The sequence below is a fragment of the Martes martes genome (assembly GCF_963455335.1).
Source record: "Martes martes genome assembly, chromosome: 15".
Lineage (NCBI taxonomy): Eukaryota > Metazoa > Chordata > Mammalia > Carnivora > Mustelidae > Martes > Martes martes.
This window is the reverse complement of record NC_137903.1, coordinates 13,090,472-13,096,936: the sequence shown is the minus strand read 5'-3', so window position 1 is coordinate 13,096,936 and position 6,465 is coordinate 13,090,472.

Sequence of the window (6,465 nt, the reverse complement as noted above, 5' to 3'; positions counted from 1 at the left end):
ATTGAAAAGACACACGGGATCTGTGTCTGAAGGAGATCCTGTTGGCCAGAGTTGGAACAATTTGAACAGGAGAATAAATACTATGGAATTATAGTCCCCCAAATAAAATAAATGCCCACAATTCTGTACTGATATCAACTAACTGAATAAGTAAATACATGGGGGAGAAGATATCTTACAGAAGATTCCTACAGAAAAATTCCAATCAGTAAATGTAGGGAGAATGATGGAAATAGAAATCACCATTAGGTAAACATCACAGTAATAATTGTTGCAGGAAAGAGCCATCAGTAGGTCCTAAGAGAAAAATGTAGGTCCAATGGACAAATGTTTAAGGAGGAACAGAATATTTGTATAGCATCACAATATCGTCCCCAAGACATTTATTCATTACAAAGGAAAAAGTAGTGACTTCATAGTTGAGAAACCTGGCAGACACCATCTCAACCAAATGCTCAAGCTGGATACCACCAGTCATAAGGTATGTGGACATCATGCACCCACAGATAACATACACTGGGGAGCACAGAACATCACCCGTGTGGTGTCTTTGTCAAAGATGCCTCGCCTCAACCTGACCATGAGAAAATATCAAACAGAAATTGAGGGACATTCTATAAAATAACTTTTTAAAAAGTCATCAGTGTCATAAAGGACAAGGACAAAGGGAGAAATGCAGCCTGGAGAGGACTATGGAAACATGACAACCAAATGCAATTCTGTATCTTGTGTTGGAATCTGGAGGAGACAAAATGAGTGGGAAGCCGATGAGTGGGAAGCTGCGTTCAAATAAAGTCTGGTCAAGTTCAAAGAGGTGGGTTATTAGAAGAGGGGAAAAGGGTTGTCCTAGCAACCAGATTCTTGTGGAAGAAAGCAACTATTTGCAAACACATTAAAACTATAAGGGATATGAAATGAAACCTAATCTTCAAGGTTTTGAAACGTCTATCCACTTTTTTTTTTTTTTTCCTAAATTGAAACAAATCCTTCATGGTGCCTGGCACTTGCTAAAGTGCTGGAAAGTCTAACAATAGTCTTTATTTTCTCTCTGCTTTGAACTCTGTTAGGACCCGTAGCTTGTGCAGTTCAGGTTCTCCATATGGACTGACTTTTTAGGGACTGACTACTGGTCCTTCTGCCCGCTAGACCATCCTACTGCCTTGTGCTGATTCCCCAGCCCTTGGTCAGGTCTGGGTTGCTTAGAGTAGTGCTCACCTCCGAGGCTTGGTTAGAATGTTTGCCGCAGCTCATGGGGTACAGAAATCCTTCCTCGCCAGCTCCACAGGAGTCATGGGAACACGTCATCGTAAGGCTGCTCGGGTCTGGGTCTCTGGGTACAAGTCAGCCTATAAACTGTACACCGAGCATTTGCTTCACCCTCGTCCCTACTCCCCGCCATGTCTTCTCCTCTTCGGAAGGATCCCCTTAGGGCAAGGCCACTTGCCTCTAGCACAGCCTCCAACTTCCCTTCTTTGTAGATTCTCAGCCAGATTGTGTATGTGTGTACGTGTGTGTGTGTGTGTGTGTGTGTTGATAAGGGGTGATAGGAAGATTAATTTTATGCATCAACTTGACTAGACCACCAGGTGCTCAGAAGTTTCATTAAACATTATTCCAGATGTGTCTATGTGGGTGTTTCTGGAGGAGACTACATTTGAATTGGTAAACTGAGGAAAGCACATTACCCACCCCAAGGTGGGTGGACTTCACCCAGTCCACGGGGAGCCTGACTAGAACAGAAGTCAGAGTGAGAGAGAACGCATTCTCTCTGCCTGAGTCTTTTGGAGCTGAGGCGGCAGCTTTTTCCTGAACTTGCACTGAAACTTAAACCAGAACTTCCCTGAGTCTCTGATTTAGGGATGAGGAAACTTGGGATTCATCAGCCTCCATAGCCACGTGAGCCGATTCTTTACCATACGTCCCTTTCTCAACATATACACACATCTTATTGGTTCTGTTTCTCTGGAGAACCCATGCTAATAGGAGATGTTTCCAGGATGGGCTCTGTCCTCATTAAATTAAAAAAAAAGTCTATCAAGTGCCCATTGAGGATAAGCTTCCAGAGTTCTGGAACACGGAACGGTCTTTCTCATGAGGAAAATAAATCTCAAATTTTAATTTAATTTTAAATTATGAAGTACAGTCTAACATGTGCAAAGGAAAGAGAATAATATAACAAACACTCATTTAAAATGTTAATATTTGCTTTAGTAGACAATTTCTTATTCATTCTTTCGACAACCAGCAAACATCAACCAAACATGAAGTAATTAAATTATAATATATTGCTTTGCCATAGCAGCTTTCCTCTCCGTGTGCATGACTTCATTTTATTCTCACGAATTAAAACACACACACACACATTCACAGAAGAACTAGATTAAAAAATACTTTGAAGTTATTATATTTGAAAGAACTTGAAAGTCACAAATGGTATTTCTTTTCAAAATAATATTAACTCAGATTTCTCAAATTCACCTTCTCACTAATTAATGAAGGGTTTTTGTTTTGTTTTGTTTTGCTTTTTGTTTTGTTCTGTTTTTTTTTGTCCAAATCCAGAGACTGGAGGGAGTTCTCTCTATGACTCACTTCCTGTACCTTAAAAGCTCTGAAGAGGTTATTTGAATTGATGATATTTTAGTCACAGAAAGATCAGTGTAACAATTTATTCAGGGACTGATGTCACTTTGCTCACATGTCTCCTGCATTTTTTGGAAAGAGGTTGTCCTCGATGAGGTGTAGTTTGCAAGAAAAATGCCCAAAGCATCCCGTGACTAAGACTGAGCACATTTCAACTTTTTTTCTCTAAATGAACAAGTGAAGTCAGTTTACTCACCAAAATATGATCAACTCTATCCAACACCTTGTTCTGATATTTTGAAGTTGATTGACCCAACGATTTGACAAAGATGACTGGCTCCACTCCATTAAAATGATTAATGTGTGTGGATCCGGGCACAGCCACAGCCCTGCTGTTTCCGTCCCTCTGATGCGGCAGGGGAAGCCTTGGTCAGAAGCAGTGAATACACCTCAGACACCTCTCTTGGTGGCACCAACTCCAGAGAGAGAACCTTTCTTTGAGGTTGATGAAAGTAAGAAGAGTGATTTCCTGAACCCACAGTACTTGGCTGTGTGTTATCTGGAGCAAAACCTTATTTATTACTCAGATCTGTTCCCTTTGATGTCCCAAACCAGGGTGACTGTAAGGTTCCTACTGGGTTGACTAACATCTCGGAATCTTGTTAGTCTTCAGTTGTGGGAGAAAGGCAGGAGGTTTCCCGTACTCCATAAACATTCTTTCCTCTTCCTGGGCTTCATTTATAAAACCCACACAATACTCCTGTGGTGGTTGATTGTATGGGTCGATTGTATGTGGGCTAAGCTATGGTGCCCAGCTGTTTGGTCAAATAGCAGTCTAGATGTTGCTGGGGAGGGATTTTGTAGATATGATTACTGCTTACAATCAGTTGACCTTAAACAGAAGAGAGTACACTCTCTGATGGGGTTGACCTCATCCAATCAGATGAAGGCTGTAGAAGCAAAAGCAGTTTTCCTGGAGGAAAAAAAAAAATCTGCCTCAACACTGTAACATAAAATCTTGTCTGCATTTCAAGCTTTCTGTCTGTCCTTGTGGATTTCAGACTTGCCAGCCCACATAATAATGTGGGCCAATTCCTTAAAATATTTTTTTTTTTACCTAATATAAATACCTATCCATAAGCAGATATACAGATAAATAGATGATTGATGGATGCCAGACAGATATCTGGACATGTACCATCTCTCTCCATCCCTTTCTCTCTCCTGTTCGTTCTGTTTCTCTGGAAAACCCCAACTAATACAACTCATTAAAGGCTTTTTTCTTTTTTTTTTCTTTCTTTTCTTTCTCTTCCTTTTTACCCACCCCCCTTCCTTCTGTTTCTTCTTCTTAAGGCTGGAGTCACCATTCCCAGCTTGAACCCCCACCAAGAAACATGACTGCTCACAGCCATGCCTACCATACCCTAGGAGCTGGCACCAAGGAGATGGAAGACAGAAGAGTTGTCTCCTGGGACAATACCTGAGAACCCCAGCAGTTCTTCAGCAGACCCCTGAGCACCAGGGGGGCTATGAGGAGGCCAGGTCCAGGCCAGCACTGGGCTCCTTTCACCCCTCCCAGAGGATGACCTCAGCTCCCCACCCCAGCCCAACTCCAGTAATTTTCCTTATAGCTTTTTACGTTTTTGAGATTTTAAAAATAGTCACTATTTTTCAGAATTTTTAAATAAATTGCTTTGGTCTTGAGAAAACTCTGTGAAGCCAAATCATGAATCCTTGAAAAGAAGAGATTATATGGAAATGTGTTCAGAACTCTGTTGTGTTAGCAAGGAAGAGATGTCAACACTACGCTGGATAGTCAATTTTTCTTGGTGGTTGTTCTGGTCTTAGTTATAATACAATGGAAATTATTCTCATAAATGTGTAACCTCTTTATTTGCAGTTTTTGAATATGCTACTTTTTCCCAGAATATTTTTTTTATTCCAAATTACGCTACTTTTGAGGAGTACATTTGAATGTGAGAATAGACACTTTAATCTGGAAGTATTTATTATAAACACATATTGGTACAGCAAATGGCTCCCATTCAAGGAGCAAGCACTGTTCGTATCACTTTTGCCTCTGTTGACATTCTGTTTGAGACAGAATGGAGTGATTATTGGAAGCATTGCATCAGTCGACCAGCATTTCCATGGTGTCTCTGAGCCAGCTTTGCATATGATACAGACAGGCTTACAAATGGAGAAGCCATTCATCTAGCATCTACTGAAATATCAGGTTGGTTCTTTTTGTCTATTCATCATTAAACAATCAATTTTAGGGATTTTCTTTAAGACACTGGTTAGACTGAACTGGTTGGGTGGGTGTCATACAAGACCCAGTTTAATTTCCTAAATATCATAGTGTCAGGACGGCCAAGTACATTTGCTGCTGATGAATTCTAGACATTTCTGTGTCTAAAAAAGAACATAAACCAAACACCCCCATTCCCAGCAGCCTAACAATAAGTAAGTTAGCGTGTGATGCCTGTGACTTCAACTTTAAAAATTTATGGTGTCTCTATTTATTCTTGTCAACTTTAAGAGTTAATGCAACTTCTTGAAAAATCGTTGAAGGGCAATGGGGTAAAACATGGGTTTGTCTCATGGCTGAAATGTGAGATTTGCTCATATACAAAATCAAAACGGATCATAAAACAGCCACTGAAACCTTTTGCCAATTGTCTGTAAAAGGAGACCCCCAATGACCTACAGCAGGAATATAGATGCAAAGTTGTACTTTGCTTCATGCCCTAGGGAGGTTTTTGGCTTTAAGATATTGTCTCCTTGCTGCCAAATGCTAAAGCCAAGTGCATTGCTAAAGCTTTAGACACATTTTCATCAATAAAATTTCTTATAAAACAGATCCTGCAAATGCTGAACTTATCTGCCAAATAGCCAATTAATTATTTTACATCCTTGTTGAACAATGAAATAATTTATGCTGGGTAAAGCTTTTACCATCACAAATTAGTGTTCTGGAAACCACAAGGTCTAGCTTTCAATTAGCAGGAGGCATCACAATTAGGGATGAAAAGGAGTAACGCTGTGTGTTGGAAATTCTCCCCGTAGAGAAATAAAACTCCCGAGGAACAATCACCCAACTAATTTGAGAGAGTTGGGTTTTTAGAAAGGCAGATCCTTGTTAAAGAAAAAAGTTCAAACACTGCTCAGATGCCTAGACCTCTGTCTTTCCCCTCCCTGATGGCTCTTTCATTTCATAAATTATAGCTATTGAATTTGGACCCTACTTGTCCACCACGCATTACTGTGTGTTAATCCCAATTCAGACAGTCAGTAAGTTCACTCTATCACCGACAGTCACAACTTCCTGCTTTGGGTCAGTCAGGAATGGTGCCTCCAATTCTAGGAGTTTTCTAGAGAATAGGAACATCTAAGCCGAAATAACACGTACACAGTTACCTTACTTGTCAAGTTTAGGCCAGATCTGGCATAGAAGGAGAGGCCCTATAGGAAAGCATGTTCCAGATCTCAGATGACTGATTTGGTTCTCAGTGCAAGCCATTTGCAGATGATAGCGTCCAACCCAGTGGGCTCTGTAAGTAAGCACCATATTTGCTTAACTAACCAGGATGAAATCAACATCCGGCAGGGATATGTAGGTAGGCAGTTGGGGCATGGAACCAGGAGCTGTCTTTCAGGTTACAGTCCAGAGAAGAGGGAGGCCAGAATGATCTTCATTCATGGCTGAAATTCTTGAACCTCCTGGCATCGTTGGGGGTTTAAGCAGAAAGAGGTGAGGAGAAAACACGAAATCTCTTGGATCTACTTCAAATGATATAATTGGATGAAGATTGAAATTGGGAAGCTTGACCTGTCTCCTTGAAAGTCTCAATCTCCCCAGTATTGTCTGTGGGTGTCCTTACT